The 17042-nt window shown below is 41.9% G+C and overlaps 2 protein-coding genes and 1 long non-coding RNA gene across 7 annotated transcripts in view; all 3 read right to left on the bottom strand.

Annotated features, from left to right (window-relative positions):
- The window catches only part of ST6GALNAC3 (ST6 N-acetylgalactosaminide alpha-2,6-sialyltransferase 3), a 283631-nt gene that overhangs the window by 60003 nt on the left and 206586 nt on the right, over positions 1-17042 (bottom strand). The window lies entirely within an intron of this gene.
- The window catches only part of ST6GALNAC5 (ST6 N-acetylgalactosaminide alpha-2,6-sialyltransferase 5), a 404743-nt gene that overhangs the window by 202832 nt on the left and 184869 nt on the right, over positions 1-17042 (bottom strand). The window lies entirely within an intron of this gene.
- On the bottom strand, positions 1637-11227 carry LOC310710126. The gene is made up of 2 exons (XR_014527827.1): positions 8538-11227; positions 1637-8489 (listed from the first exon to the last, which is right to left on the bottom strand). It is a non-coding gene; the product is annotated as an uncharacterized lncRNA (long non-coding RNA).

Below are 17042 nucleotides of genomic sequence, written 5' to 3'. Positions count from 1 at the left end.
TCCCTTCACAAGGCATAAGACTATTTGTTTGTTTGGCCCGGAATTTTGAAATCCATCCACTATGGCAGGGGGTGGGGTTAGGGAGGATGACTTCACTTGAACCAACTCCAAAATGAGAAGGAGATGAATGGTACAAACATCCTTGAGCCATTTTGGAAGAGATGACTTAAATGGTAGTTTTGCGTGTGAGAGAAACAGACACATCCTCTTGTGTGTAAATGCCACAGGCTCTGCATCAGCGGCAGCATAGCTCTGCAGCTCTACTATCTTCCTTCCCAGAACAGGGAGCCAAGATGAATCTCTGTTGGCTAAGCCTCAAGATAACATGATGTCCCCAGTTTCATCCTGAGTGTCTTAATTGTTCCCTTCTGATTCTATGAAACATGGTTATGCACCAGTGATTTGCAACAATGTGCTGCTGAAATTGGGATGTACTGTGCAATAATCCAGGGTTTAGGTTACACCTTGAAAAGAGAATTTTGCAGTCTGTTGTAAATCTTCTACTTTTTTATAACTGTAAGAGGAAGGTGTTTGGGAATTAACAAGAAGCTCCTTACAGCTTCTGTACTACAACTCCCTTCAGTCCTAGCCCACACTATCTTCTCTCTCCCCTACAACTCTCTGGGAGTCAAAGCTCTGTCCCTAAAATGGAACCAAGATGGATGCGCCCCATTTGCCACCTGTGAATAGGCTGCCAATTTGGGGGGGGGGGGTTGACTACTTCAGTCCATCACTTTTCCATTGTAGAGTCTCGAAGTGGTATACAATTGGTGGTATTCAACATAGCCTTGCTCAAAGTAGACCCATTAGACATGAGTACATTAATTTCAGTGGGTCTACTCTGTGTAAAACTCAATTGATTATCACCCAATGAAGCAATCAGATTTATAGACAGATCATATTGGCCTCCCACTGATAGATCCTGAAGGCCAGCTGCTCTTGTCCATATCAAACAAGGGCACCATGCGGCTTCTTGTTTTGCTCCTCTCAGTGGTGGTGTTGGGAAACAGAGGTGCTTCCCCAGCCCAAAAAGTGTTCCTGTTGCCACTGTGAGCAGATGGTATCAACAGACCTCAAGTCTCAGGGGTAATGATGACTGAAGGGAATGAGAAGAGACTGATATATAAAGTCCTTTCCCCAGCCTGCCTGCTAGTGATGATGATGGCAAAGGAAGTCCCTGAAGCAGATGGTTTTCACAGTGTTAGTCCAACTGGTACTCTGACGGCAACTTCTGCTTCTCTAGGCAGATGTACTTTTTGGGTGCTTCCAGACTGGCACTAATTTCAGATGGGATTCAGAAGCAAACTAGCAAATTCAGGTTGCACAATTAAAAGTTGTTTTGGTGCTCTTGTGCAACAACCCCTTAAGTCTAAAAAAATCACTTTTCTGTAATAAGGACAGTGATGGGGAAATGCACTGGAAATTGTGAAATAACAGCCAACAAATCACTGTGCAACCTCTCTGCAAGCGAATGAGAATGAATGCTCAAGTAATAGCTGATTATCCTTTAACCTTCCTGCAAACTTTGCACAAACAAATCAGGATGCATGTGCAATAAGCAGATCATCTGGAAGCAACCTTGGCTTTATTTTGTAGGGTGCTTTTTATTTTCTTATGTCTATTTATTTTATTTAACTTGTTTCATAAAATTTATTTGCTGCTTGATTAGAAAACAAAAAATAGAACCTCAAAGAGGGTCTCCATCTCCCATACAGGAAAAATGTTATACATAAAGAGGCCTCACTCTGTAAACATACAGAGTTTCTGCTTTTTAAAATTATAACATTTTCTATTATAGTCTAAGGCTTGCCACTGAATATTGAGACAAAGTTGACAGGTTCTAATTGAGTCCAGGCTCAGACAAAGCATCATTAACAGGTAAATCCCAGCCTCTATTCCAGAGTGGTTTGCTACTGTCATAATTAAATTACGTCTGCACGGATCAGTGTGGATCAAAGGGGTGGGGGTGGGGACTCGAACTGAGCCAATGTCTGCCTTCTCCAGCAAATGGTGATACTACTCCCATTTTAACATGCAAGGAAGATGCTAGAACACACAAGTTTTATCACAGCTATTAATAAAATGTGTGTCATAAACAATAAAGTTTAATTAGTAACTGAAGTGTCTACAGCAATTAAAAATGAAGGAAGTGTGTGGAACACTGCAGGGGGGCTTATACTTATAAACAATTTAAATTGCAAATCAAGTATGCCAGAAGTTTGCCAGAAGTTTGGGAAAGTGTATTATTTCAGGGATTATGCGGTTTCCGCCCCCAACCAAATGGCGAGTGCTACATAGATTGACAGATGGAAGGTATCACATCACTGTCTGTTCTGTCACACCCAACCATCTCACCATAGATTAGCCTGCACAATCTCTGCGACTTTTGGTAACCTGGTGCCCTCCAGATGTTTTGGATAACCAGCCCAATCGGCACCAACCACCATGTGTGGGTTAGGGCTGATGAGAGTTGTAGTACAGAAGCTTCAAGGAGGGGGTTGGGCCCTTTCAAAATTTTGTGGCGGCTGTCCACGCACAACGTGCTCACTTCACTTGCACACACTGCAGGACATGCTGACGCCATTCGCACAAGCCACGTGGCATACACACAACATGTCAGCACATCACACAGCATGTGTGACACCAGCACGCTGCATGGCATGCACGCATGATGTCAGCACATATGCACAAGTCATGCTGCCCCAGCCTCCTCAATTGCAGGGTCAAGCCAGCAAGCCTTATTAGACCTGGGATGGAAAGGCTTTCCTGCCTTTCAACTTTCTTTCTGTCCCAGTTGGCCTTCTAATCTGATCTGCATAAATTGTGATAGTTTAGACCTGGTGACCTTCCCAAGAGTTTGACACAACTCCTAATACAAATAGTTTCTTTTATTGACCTCTTTGTATTTCTTGGAGTCCTGTTGTTCATGTTCATTTCACGGTTTATCTAGACATCAAGATTTTCCTCTCGTTGCTTTTTTATGTCTCTGTAGTCTTAAGAAAGGTAAGTTAAAGAGTATAAATTTCTCTCTTTTCTAGATCAGTGGCCTTACTTCTATGGTTCTCTTTAATTGGTTATTGACCTGTTGCCCCACAGTCATTCATCAATTGTGTACTTGACTGTAACCAGGTGGCTGACTCTAAGACTCTGTATAAAGGGCTCTTCTGTTATGTCATCTTAGGTTCACCTACAGAGGAATGAGGGTTAATACTGCTGACTAAAGCTTACATGTGGGTCTGAAGGCTGAAGAATTACTTTCCACCTAGAGCTAATGAGAGAAGAACAAGGGAAGGAAAAGGAAGGAAAGGTCAAAGAGGGAAGCTCAGGGAACAGATCTAGGTCTACAACATGAGGGATGTTGACTTTCCCCATGTCATTATGTCCCATTCCCCTCTGAACAAAATGAATATTATGTCCCTCAGTTTCTTTATCTGGTTTCAAAATGATTAAACGCACTGTGTTTCTGAGCCTTTTAAGATCTGTGAATCAGGATGTAAGGAAGCAGTGATTTCCAAACTGGATTGTCGCAATCTACACTGTTTCCATTCCGTTACAGTCCAGCTTCTGTGAAAACCTGTGTTGTTCATCTTGTTATCTACTCTGGCTGAAATGAACATGATAATTATGTAGCTAATTACACAATTAACTTGGGTGCACTCCAAGAAGGGAAACTTCAAAAACCATGCAGAAAATGACACAATTGTTTATGCAACATTTGTGGACTAAAACCCTCTGATAACCAATACCGCTCATATTCTCTTGCATGTTTTCCACTCCTGATCTTAGATGAACACATGAATTGTGGCAATTTCTTCTCCTATTTCCATTTCTGATGAAATTCTCTGACTTTCCTTTCATGTTGTATACCATTTTATGATTTTGTTTACAAAGGCTCTTAGCTATCTCATTAGTTGCATTCCTTCAAGCTACCTTCCTGTTCCTCATATGGTTTTACCTGTCATTTTCAGTTTCTAGTTTTATAGGTATTGTTTTGCTTGTAAATTTGAAGATTTGATTTGTATACTGCCTTTGGCAATTCGCTGGAAAACACTGCATATAAGTCACACAAACACAATTTTCACCTCTAAGTTAAAATTGGCCATCTACATAGGATGGACGGACCCAGGGATCAAAAGTTGTCGGTGTAGGTAAAATATATAAACTATGTACTCCAAATGATACAGGATGGTTTTATTTGGTAAAATATATCAGCTGCTTAAATTGTAGGCATGTCATGGGAGGCCCTTACTGGGGTGGCTTCATAGCCTTCAAAATACTGTCTCTCTGTAGTCTTGTGTCAGCATTCACACTGATTGTGTTGTCACTTCCCACAACCACAAGAATTTGTATTGGGAAGTAAAGGATTAATCACATGATCAGAGTTTACATATGTTGCAGGATATAAAACACATGCAGAGAAAATCTCTTTCTTTCTCTCTCTCTCTCCCCCGCTTCTTCCCTCTCTGTGTGTGTGTGTGCATGTGTGTAACAACTATTCTACCTTGGCAACGTACAAACTGGGATAAAGACTAGCTATTCATGCGGCTAAATTAGGGTTATCTAAAGCAAGGGTGGTGAATCTCAGGTAGAGTAGGCTACTACAGATCAAAATAATATTGATTTGATCTTGAAAGAATTTGAATTTGGAAGAGAAACCCCCATTGACTCAGAAACCTACATCATTGCAACGGCCCCCCTCCCCCAAGATTTTGACTGCCTAGGGCAGTGGTGACCAAACTTGGCCCTCCAGCTGTTTTTGGACTACAACTCCCATCATCCCTAGCTAACAGGACCAGTGGTCAGGGATGATGGGGATTGTAGTCCCAAAACAGCTGGAGGGCAAAGTTTGGCCACCACTGCCCTAGGGGCTTCCACAGGGGTTAATCTGGCACTGTGCTTTGCACCCTCCTTGCGTGTTTTCTCCTGGCTGAGAAGTGTGCCTGAACTCTGATGACACCTTCCCTTTGCTGGATGGCAGACAGAGGTATGTGTTTGTAGAAACTAGCCTATCGTACAAAGGTAAAATTTAAAGGTCCTTACCCGGCACTGGCAGGTGGCTCTGGGAGGGAATGTGGCCCTCAGACTGAAACAAGATTGCCCACTCCTGATTTGAAGCACTTGAGCCAGCAGCACCTTAACCGGTGCCTGATTTTCAATTTTGATGTCCTGGGAGCTCGAAATGAAGACAAATCAGTCTTTGCAAGCTGTAAAACTGCTGCTGCAAGTGCACAAGCAAGCCATGGTTCAGGTGCTTTGGCTGCTTCTTCAAAAGCACATTCTGTATCGCAGCACTCAATGTCTGAGAAGCTGTGAGGTGACCACTTCACACCCCACCACCTGGAGGCTACTCAGCTCGGCGAGCTGCTTCTCACGCAGAACCTTCAATTTCTGTCACACCGCTTGGGAGCCCTCCCAAATGTGGCTTTCTGCAGTGGTGTGGAGAAAATTGGAGTTCTTAACCTCTTTCTCCTTCCACTTAAGTCAGTGAGTAAACATTCGAGAGGCTAACACCCAAGAGGTCAGGCCCTGCTCCTTTTCTGCTGCCTGCTAGAAGACAGACTATGAAGATGAGAGCTGACACCTGAACTTTGCATTGTGCTAAAATGCCACTTCCTCCTCAGCAGTTTCTGTCTCGCCTCTGGAACGTCCTTTTTAAAGGGGGCTTTATGGTTTTAAAGCCACACGGAAGGTGAAAGATTAATAACGGTGGAATATAATTCCCTCTATCTTTAGATCTGCTTCCAGTATGCTATTAACTTATCCACAGCCCTTCGGTGTAATGCGCAGGGCTGCAGCTGGAGCAGAGCACAGCCAAGCTGGCAAGATCAGCTTCTCAAGGGATGCAAGAGTAATTCAGCCTCCAGGTTCACAGAAGCCTCTCGGGAGCAAAACCTGCTCTCCTGAGCCAAAGTTGCCAAAATGTGTAGTGCGTGGTGCATGCAAAATGTTAGCTCTGGGTTAACATTAGAAAGTTCAGTGCATATTTTACAGCAAAAGCAAGGTGTACAGCACGTGGGATAGCTAATCTGGCATTAACAGCACAATGCTATGTATGTCTACTCAGAAGTAAGCCCCATTGGTAAGTGAGGCTCACATGTCAGGAGGAAGAAAGAGATGGCCATACAAGGTGACAGGGTACCTTCAAAACCTCTGTGCAGAAGCATCTGGAAAGGCATAGTTGAACTTAGAGTTGGAAGACGCTTGAGTGAACAGTGCCTGACACCCCAAGATAGATTAACTGGTCTACACATCTTCCATTACTGATTTATCTGTGTTCATGCCACGTTGTGGGAAAGAGGAGTACATCATTCATTCAAATGATATCAGTGGAGGATTGGAGACCTGTCCCTCCAGGGATTGTACTGTGTGGCAGCAACGCGGCTCAAACAATCCAAAATCTTAAAGGTTTCACATGTGTGCTCTTCCAAACCTGCTGAAAAATTGGTGCACCCGAGAATCTCATCAACACTGTGTGAATAATCTTCCTTCTACTGTTCGAGTCTCTCATCAGTATTAGTATTAGTGCAGTGGCGCTGTGCAACAGACATATGGAAACGTTATTTGTTTCTCATTTAGCAAACAGATAAGAATATGGAAATAGTTTCAGTCCATTTGTTTGATGAGCTTCCTAAGCCAGTAATAAACAAATCAATACAATTAGTTTTGGCTCATCATCATTTAGAAACCTTCACTACTGGGACACAATTTAATTATACCTCTTGCACTACAGCAGCAGAAAACCGTTGAAAATGGGCTACTTTACCATTTATTGAACCAAAGAGGAAGAGCAGTGGGATACATCAAAAACAGCATTTATCTTCTAACTAGGGCGTGCAAGATTTAAAGCATATTGTGCAGCATAATTTTCCTGATTGAAATGATAACATATTCCTACCATTAAGGACGTGTGTGAACGACCCAGTGTAAGCGCAGCTGTATGGAAGGAAAGTCTCTGACATTTGACATGCCTCATGTGAATGATGCAATTAATACAGGATGCATCAATCTCACTTGGAATTGATTGCAAAGTACACTAATTTTAATGGATTAATTAAGCTTCAGGAATGACGTATGATGTGGGTGGGGGGGGGGGAAATACCATATGTGCATTTCAATGGCAAGATGAATGTTTTAGCTCCTTTCTTTCTCAATGGAGCATCTCTTTGCTAATAAGTGGGGCTGACCCTGATGATGGAAACTTCTTGAATTGCAGCCCTTGTTTTGTTAGGCACAGGTTGAGACTACTCACTGCAGATGCTCTCCTCAATGAATTGGTTTTTAAATTTATTCAAGAGAAAAGGGAAGGTGGAAAATTGAATTTTGATTTTGTTGTTGTTGCAATTGCACTGTTCCCATCCTTGGAGCTATATTATAACAAGATTTGTGCAAAGCTGTTCAGGGCAGAATACATGAACTTCATAGCCTAACCTCTCCACCAGCTTTAAAACAGTGTCTACAGCACTATCTATGATGATGACAACAACGACAATGACACAAATCAAGTCCATAGTGTAAGACAGTGTTGTGCCAGTGTGCACTATAATTCAAGTGCAGCCTTCCTGAAACAAATAGATGGGACAAGTGGAGCTGTGTGCTGTCCCCTTGCTGCTGATGCTTTAGCCCAAATCTCTGGATGACTTCTCCCAGTGGCTTCATGTAAATGTTAAAAGGCACAGAAAAGGCTAAAACCCTTGGGCACCCCAAATGACCATGTCCCAAACCAATCTGGGTTGATTCAAGAGAATCTAGGCATCAGTCGGGTCATGTTAAAACAACCCCAGAACACCATGGGTTAGGCAACACAGAGTGATCCAGGGCTGTTGTTAACATTGCGTCAGAAAGGCAGATGGAAAACCTGTGAAAAGGTGGCAGCTGCATCTTCATGAAACAAGTTAGGGGTGGTGGGGGTGGGGGTGGCTGGATGCCTTTCCCACTCAACCTTTTCTTTATCACGACAGGCCTTCTCTTCTCAGTCCTGTGAAGCAGCACCACACAGAATTGAAATCTCCCGCTTACCAAATAGTAAGTGGAATATTTAGCTCTGCATGGTCCCAGTTGCTGCTCCTTTGTAAGTGGCATTCTTCTGTGCAGTGAAGGAGCACTTGTGAAGGAGCAGCATCATGAGGAGAAGGAGAAGAAGAAGCAGAAGGAGGCACAGAGTGGACTGGTCTGATTTAAGGGCCACAGAGCAAATGTGGGGTGCATGTGCACAGCCCTAGTGGATAATATTGAAGTAGACCAATGGCCTGATTCAGTATGAGAGCATTGTCTGTACTTATTAATAAGTGAACTTATTAATTTGTTTTTAAAACTCTTTCTGTTGGTGTTCTCTGGGAAAGAATTGATAGATGCTCCATGGAGAAACAAAGCAGATATCCGGGATTTTAGTGTAGCTGTGATCTGGCTGTAGTGTGTCAACTGAAGAATGAAACATAGCAGCAAAGACTCATAATCTAAGTCAAGCAGCATAAATAAGTGATTTTTAAAAACTGCCCTTCTGCATTTCATACCAAAAATAAGTGATTTTTTAAAAAAACTGGCCTTCTACATTTTTAAAAATGACTTTGCTAACACCAGTGCAGATAGAGTCTACTTTTATATTAATTTGGGGGAAGGGGAAGTTAGAGTAGTGTATAAGAACCCTGAAGTGCAAACCAGTGTTATTATCTTATGGCCTAGGTTGGTTGTGCGCTACATTGCTCAAATAGGGCTCCAAATTAATAGGGAAACTTTCTCACAAATGACCTTGGAAGCTTTCCCTACCATTGGCACCCATGTTGACATTTTACCCTTGCCATCTGGTTATGCACATGGCAGAGGAATTTAACATCACAGGCAGGTTTCAGCAGGGTGATTTTTGCATTGCATACCTTGCAGAAAATGCCTGACATTTGTTTCCTGCACAGTTTCTGCTTTCAAAGCAAAGAGGGGTGGAAAGAGGCTTATGATTACACCTTAGTGCCATTGTGAAGGCTTTCAAAATATTAATTTGCACTTATGTATAAGAGGAAGAATTGCCCCAAGACACCTCAACAATGCCAAGGATACTGCTAGCAAGATAACTCCAGAGTGGGCAGCTGAAGATTTTTCTGCAAGAAAAGGGTTCTATTTATAGGCATCTAACAGAGTCCTTTTTTACATTTCACTTAGCCTGCAAAATAATGAAGTCCATTTCATGTCCATCCATGCTTATTTTAACTGAAGGGATGCTGAAGCACTTCTAGTGTGATTTAAAATTAATTAAGAATTGTAAAATACTTTGTATACTGGTATTACAGTGGTACTACAGTGCTACAGAAGTGATATGCATATTTTCTTATGCTCAGTGTGGTTTGTTTTTAATGGGGTGTGTGTGCAAAAACAGAGAGGAACAGGTTAAGATGGTGCAGTTCCTTGCAACTTGACTACATTCCCTCCAAGTGTCTTGTTTTAAGCGGGACATCCGAAGATTTCTGCCTCCACCTTTCCCATCTCCTCTGCACCATCATTGTTGTTCTGCTTTGTTTGTGCCAACAGTCCTGGCAAGCTCAACTGAGTCCTTCCTCAATGGAGTCCTTCCTCAGAGCTAGGCATTGTGGGCGAGGTTGTCCCCAAGAGTGCCTACACCACCAGGTACTGTTGTGAGTAACTTTATATTGTATTTGGTGCAAAGGAACAGTGGTACAGATTTTTCTCTCTGAGGAAGAACTCCTTCCTCAGTGCAAGGTATGAGGTGGGACTTCCAGGAAACACCTCTGCCACTTTGCTTCAATTGTGTCATGGGTGGCAGTGCCAGCTGTGGTGGTTAGGAAGAGGGGAGGGGTGGGCAGCGATGACCAAAGTATCAGCAGCAACCAGGCTACTAACTGCGGCAGATGGCGGCGGAAGGATCTGCCACCCTTCCCAATCAGATACTTGAGTCATGTGGCTAAGCATGATTCATGGCATGACCAGCCCTGGCTATACCAAGGTCTAGTGGTTACACCTAGAAGACAGAAGGAAAAGGAGGAGGAAATTTGAACACTTTAGCAGCAATGATGAGTTACAAGGGAAAGCACTTTAAAAATGAGAAACGAAGACACTCTAGCCACAGCAGAGCTTCTAGAGACACCATTGGCCCTCCAGACATGACAGATTTTGCCATGCTTAGACACCTGTTTTGTAAGCATGGCACTGAGTTGCAGAAGAGTGGGTGCTTTGAACCTGCTCTCTCTCCTGGTCATTTTTCTTTACCTTCCTCCTCCTCCTCACTACTCACCTACAGGAGATTCTGGCCTTGGTGTGTTTTGGCCGGGGGACTGGTGCCATTGTTTATTTGAATTACTGCCATGCAATCAAACTGTAGCTAGGCAATCAAGCTGCTGCTAGGCGATCAACCTCCTGCAGCACAGTAGGTAATCAAACTTGGGGGAAGGTCATAATTTAATTAAGTTTTTTGTGAGGGAGTAACTTAATCAAAAACCTTTACTGGGCAAATTCCAGAGGGAGAACCATATTAGTCTGATGCAGCAAATAAAAACAAAACAAAACAAACAAACAAACAAACAAACAAAGGATGGTGTGGCATCTTAAACACAGGTGTATTGTGGCACAAGTTTTTGCAGATCAGATCCCACTTTGTCAGATGCACAAAGTGTTATCTTCGATTGGTAGATATTTGCGTTTGTGTGTGTGTGCGTGCACGCACACACACACACACACACACACACACACACACACACACACTGTACACATGAAAAAAGAGTGTGTAAATAAACAGAAGGGCCAAACTCCATGGAACTGCAAGAAGTCCAGCAGATTATGAAATTTCTAGGCAAAGATCAAATGTGTATAAGTACAACAGAAATAATAGATCATACAACTCAGCAAGATTGTGATAACACCAATTATACCAGTTCCCCCTCCCTCCAGGCCTTCACATTTCTACCCAGGGACTCTAGCATCTCTTAAATCACGCCATGAATATAAAGCTATTAAATGCAACAGAGCTGATAAATGCAGTCAAATGTACTGATGGCTGGGCTCTGCTAAAATTTATAGTTCTATACACTTCCATAGCAGCAGTGCCATTGTAGGATATGCCAGGGAAGTTTAGTTCCAGGGTCAAGGGGAGGCAATGCTGGAGAGTTACTGCTAAGTTTATGAAAAGTCACTACAAGGACTTTTTCCTGATTATGTTTAAGTAGTTTTCTTTACTTAAGACTGTTTCAGCTTGTGGGTTTTGGTCAGCCTGCATCAACTTCTGGTATATCAGCATAACAAGCTGAGAGAGTTCCATGCATGCTGGCACCATTTCCTGAACTGAACCTGTTATATTAGCTTTTCAGCAAAGCTTTTCTCACCTGTGCAAAGGATGTATTGGGAAGAACGTTCATGGATGTCAACCATAAAGGGCAAGCAGTCGGCATGAACCATCACAGAATTCAGAACTAGACAATACACAGTACAACAGGACTGTAGCCTACTGATGGACAAGTTAGGAATAGGATTAAATGTGTCTGTACACTGGTGTAGGATTAATAGTCATAGAGATGGAGGGAGCATGTAATACAGCAACACACAAATGTAACATTAGATGTGTCTTTGAAAGGTGCCATGTGACAAGAAGGTTGCTGTTTTTGGAACTCTATGTTTCAGGAATGGGCCTTCCACATGATAATGGCCTACAATTCCCATCATCACTGAATAGGGCATGTCGTTTGAGAGACTGATGGGCTTTGGGAGTCCAGCACCATTTTAAGGACCACAAGTTTCCCATTCCTGCCCATTTGGTTGCATGCGAAGAACCAAATTCAAATGGAAATAAGGAGTGTAGAATGAGCTGCTGAAGAACATGACCCATCTGAGGTTGTAGCCGCTCACTAAATGGAAAAGCAAGCTTATCTGTTTTGCACACACACAAAAACCCACGGCAGACACAGAGGGAGGAGAGGCGGCAAGCTACTATAATAGTTCTGCTAACCTCTTCATCGATTGAGCTGTAAGTCAAGACCAAAACATCAGCACCACTTTACGCTACAGTACATAATGCACTCTTGCAGTGTAGAAGAGGGAAAAGAACAGGGGCGGAAGCCTTACAATTGCCATACTTAGGTGCATAGACCTAGTTGTTCCTGTTCAAGCGTGATGCAAACTATTAATGCTTCCTAGGGCATCTGTGCCAGGGGTCAGCTAGCCATGAATTATAAACTAAATCCATGCACAATAAGCTAAGTATCCTTACACACACACACACACACACACACACACACACACACACTTGAAGAATGTGAACTGCTTTAGTGTGGTGAAGTTCTGTGTTGCAGCTTGGTCTTCTCATGGAATTGTTATACATTTTGGAATCACACAACGCTAAAACAGTTCCCTGCAGTGTGTGAAGGCATCACATGAAAGAGGCTCCCAGCACCATGGAATCCATCTATGGGGAAATGTGTGTGTGAAATGGACATGATTAATTCTATATATTATGCAACTAGGATAGACTAGATTTCTCATGCATAACAAAGGTGATGTGAAATCCTGAAAATTCAAGCTGTGTAGTGCGAGGCAATTAGTGAGAAGTCCCCCCCCCCCTTCCTCAAATGCCACAGTTGCTGATTTCAGGTCAGTTTGCACATTTTGTACACACATTGGATTAGTGTTAATAATACTGCATATATGCTTGAGAAGGAACTGTACTGCATACAGCTTTTGAATATCTTTATTTATAGTCAGGGTGGGGGTGGGGGGGAATCTCAGCCATAGTGTTGAATCTACATAGCTTCTTGCATTTAATGTATGACATTAATTCAGTTTGTCACTTGAAAAGAATTGGTGATGAGATAAGGTGAGCAATATATAAGAATGCCACCTAATCGAAATCCCCAGTAACCATTATAATCTTGCTTTGCAAGTGGGGCGGGAGGAGGGGAAGAAAAGACTTTCAAATGATAACTCAAAATTCTAATTTCACTGTATAGAATGGAACTCCAAATAATTGAGAACACCAACTTTTATGCAAACCTATTTTAGCTCAGCTGCCTGAATGTTAATTCATGCCTTAATGAAAAACAAATCTCCACAGGTCTTTCTACCTCCCTTCAGTGCTTAATACAAACTGGTGGCACAAATGGCCAGCATCACAAAGCCTTGCTTTAGGGATTATTTTCTTCATTTTAATTTTAAATGTCACTTTTTATCAACAGAAACTTAAGTGTGGCAGCCGCTCCAGCCTCTTCAATTTTCAGCCATACCACTGCTAAATATATGTTTCGTATTTATTTATTTTGGTTAGCCTATTTAAAAGGACATTCTTTGCAACCTATTCCAGTTCCCTTATATAAAAAAGTAGCCTTTAGGGGCTTCAACCATGTTAACTTCTCAATCTAGTATTCTTTTGAATATTATCAGGGGGAAATGTTTCATGAATTTCCTACCAATAATTGAATATATTACCCACCGCAGGAAGTATCTAAAGGAGTGGTTTCCAAACTCCCCCTACCCCATGAAGCTCTTGAAAATTGCTGAGGGTTTTGGTGGACCACTAAGTTTTTTAAACCCCCCCCCCCACCTCTCCTACGCAATTGTAATGTACTGTGCTGGATGCTGAGTGTTTTTTCATTGCATTTTTACTGATATGCTACAGGAACCTCTGGTACAAAGCTTCTGTTGCTGAAAGTTAACATGAGTATGAAGACTTGGATTTGTGCTCTGATCTAGCAAAATGGCTAAGGTGTTGCTCACTCTATGCCGCTATCAATGGATTAATGTATTGAATAGAAAGCAGCTACCTGTTGTTTCTGGAGAATAGAAAGAGATGAACGGCAACCTTGAAGCTGTCACAGCAGCATCAACTACATGGAGAGGAAGCCACCTGTAGCCATCCTCAGCAATATTCTTATGCAAAGGGCATTAACATATCTAACAAAACAAAGAAAGTAAAAGACGTGGGGGACAAATGAAAGCAAAGAAGGCTAGATTGTATTGTAACATCTCCCCCAGGTCTTTTACTTTCTTTGTCTCATTAGATATGTTAATTCCCTTTGCATAAGAATATTGGTCCCATATATTTACTCCTAATCTCTGCCTTCATGATAAGAGCTTTCCTTGCTGAGTGCCATTGCTGAGTATTGCTGACTTTCACATTTTATAAAACAAAAACAACCCAGTACTTCTATGTAAGTATAAATGCTAGCGATTTGATTTTGAACTTATTTAGAAAGAAACACAGTTACTAAAACCTATACATGGAAAAGTGCCAAGTACTTGCACTTGATTTCTCAGTAGATTATTTCCCTTGCTCTCTCTTCTGCAAGAATAAAACAGAAATTTTGTACCGGAGGAGGCAATACATTTTGGAATCAAGAAGCATCCATTGCTTGCAATAAATGCAAGCATAACATTACTTTGAGATGCCAACACATTTCCAGAGCCTCTGAAAAGACATGCAGTCCCCAGATCAATGAAAGTGATGCTAAAGGATATTCCCTTTCCTCCTACTATGTGAAAATTCAATATGTGTAGAAACAGGAGGAATCTAATTCATATTGACAAAAACCTGCATTTTTTTCAATACCTAGTAACAGCATTCAGGGTGCTATATACTACTTTAAATAAAATACAATTGGATTTAATTTCCTTGGATGGAAACCACATCTATGGGGCTAGAATAGTCTCAGTGGAAAATACCAATGTATAAACTTTTATAGATTTCTATTGTTAGAATCTGCTTCTTAGTTTACAATTAAGCTGCTGGCCATAAAAATGCATTCATCTATGAGTTCCCAGACCTTCAGCTGCAAATCACCAACAACTGATGGCTGGACTCTGGGATATTTTCCCTTCCCTTTCTCTGGAAGAAGCTGCCAAAAAAAATTATGATCTAGATCAGCCTTTCCCAGCTTGGGTCCTCAAGATGTTTGGGATTATAAGCACTATCAGCTTCAGTATGCATGACCAATAGTCAAGGATTGTAAAAGTTGTATAACAAACAATCTGGAAGACACCAGATTGGAGAAATCTAGCTAGCCTAGGTTTTGAATTGCCACTACAGGATATGATATGTAATTGAGTTAAAAGTTTGGTGTAGTTTTATCTGAATTTTAGCTAGCTTGCACAGCTCTTGTCCTAAATAAGATATATAGATATATTTGGGGTGCTTTGATGAATGGCAGTTCCAGGACATCAGGATCACACCACATTTCCCCTGCATACATAACATTATGGAGAAGGACCGTAGACTAGGATGACCTGCAAGCAACTCAGGCAAGGCAGGAGCACATCAGGTTCAATCACATGGCAGAGAATACATGTCACACTGCCATCCAATTGCTCTATATTCAGAGTGAAACCCCATGTAAACTATGGCTGGTTCACTGAAGCCTGTTTCTATTGTATATGAAAGTGTCTTGGAAAAAGGCTGTTAAGCAGAATACAGATAATAGGATCCCTTTCTAGCAGCATCTCATCGTGTTTCTTGCAGTAGTCCAGAATGACAGCAGAGTCACTGAAACAAGCTGATATAGGAGTCCTATTGCCTTTGTATGAGATGCATACTCTGAATCGAATGGAGATGTGTGCTGCTTTAATAGCACTGTTTAAAGTTGATCCAACTATGGAAACAATGTAAGTCAGGCATCCCCAAACTCGGCCCTCCAGCTGTTTTGGGACTACAACTCCCATCATCTCTAGCTAACAGGAGCAATGGTCAGGGATGATGGGAATTGTAGTCTCAAAACAAATGGAGGGCACAGTTTGGGGATGCCTGATCTAAGTGTTTGTGTTTTTATGATGGGAAGCGCCCTGCGGTGAAGGGCAGCATGCAATCAATCAATCAATCAATCAATCAATCAATTTATTGAGGTTGTATATTTCTCCTAGAGGAGTCCCCATGTGATTCCACAGGCATGGAATCCTTGCAACATCACAATTCTTCAGAGTGTTTATAGCCATGTGCATTTCAAGAGATAATGGGAGACACCTCATTGATTCTGCGGTGAAGCAGGAAAATGTCTCAGGCCAGCCCTGGCACTGATGCATAGTACAGTGACATCATGATGCCTTCAGGTTAACGGTTTTGAAAAACACAACCAGTTCATACCATTGCTCTGACTGTCTACAGGAAAATTGGAATTGTGCTATTTGCACTGCTTCTCAATGCTATGGCTGGGTTGTTTGTGTTTTAAAAAATGAAGCACTCCACATATGTATCTATACAGATTCCGAATTATACATATGCTATGCAAGTTGCTTAACTGCACTTAATTCAATCCGAGAGAGAGAGAGAGAGAGAGAGAGAGAGAGAGAGAGAGAGAGAGAGAAAGAGAATACTCTGGGTTTTGAGGGCTTGCCTTGGGCAATGCTAATGCATTTTACATTAATACTCAGTGTCAGAGTTTCCTAACCTATGACATTAAAATGGCCTAAGCATTTTGTGCTACTGTTCTCTGGTACAGAAACGAAAGCCATTTGAGCTGGTGAGATTCATTATAACACAACACAGCAGGGTTTTCTATAAAATAATGCTATGATATCTGATGCAAATACACCCGCTTTCATGTTTTAAATCTGTATCCCCATTACTTGCAGAACCTCACAAACCAGTCAGGTGTTTGTTGACGTAAACCTGCTCTTCTGTGCTTGTTGAAATGATACCACAGAAGGAGCTCCTGTTGCTGGCAAACCTATGGAAAATGCATCCAGTGACCTTTTCTCACTAGAAGACAGAGCATGGATGAGCATGTGCACTGGGATAGGTTCTGACCTCTCCACATATATCACGGCAAACTTAAGATGAATATATTTTGTGTACAATTAAAGCTGCATGTTTCTTCAAGAATACACACAGTAGTTCCCACTATTCTTGCACTGATGAAGTTCACTCAAAATGCAAAAGTGGGGTGTAAGGATGCATTTTTTAAATAAAAAGATTATGTTTGCTGCCTCCTCTACTGGCACTTGTGTTTGGTTGCACTCTGGGTATTTGGCAAGTTATGATCCATATTATGTTCTGTTGATGATATGTCGAGGGTGCCAGCTTGGAGGAGGGATTGGGCTTGATGGCTGTCTAGGTGGGGCACTCAAAT

Source organism: Podarcis liolepis (assembly GCF_965112155.1).
Source record: "Podarcis liolepis genome assembly, chromosome: 6".
In the NCBI taxonomy this organism is placed as follows: Eukaryota; Metazoa; Chordata; class Lepidosauria; order Squamata; family Lacertidae; genus Podarcis; species Podarcis liolepis.
This window is presented reverse-complemented; position numbering and strand designations above follow the sequence as displayed.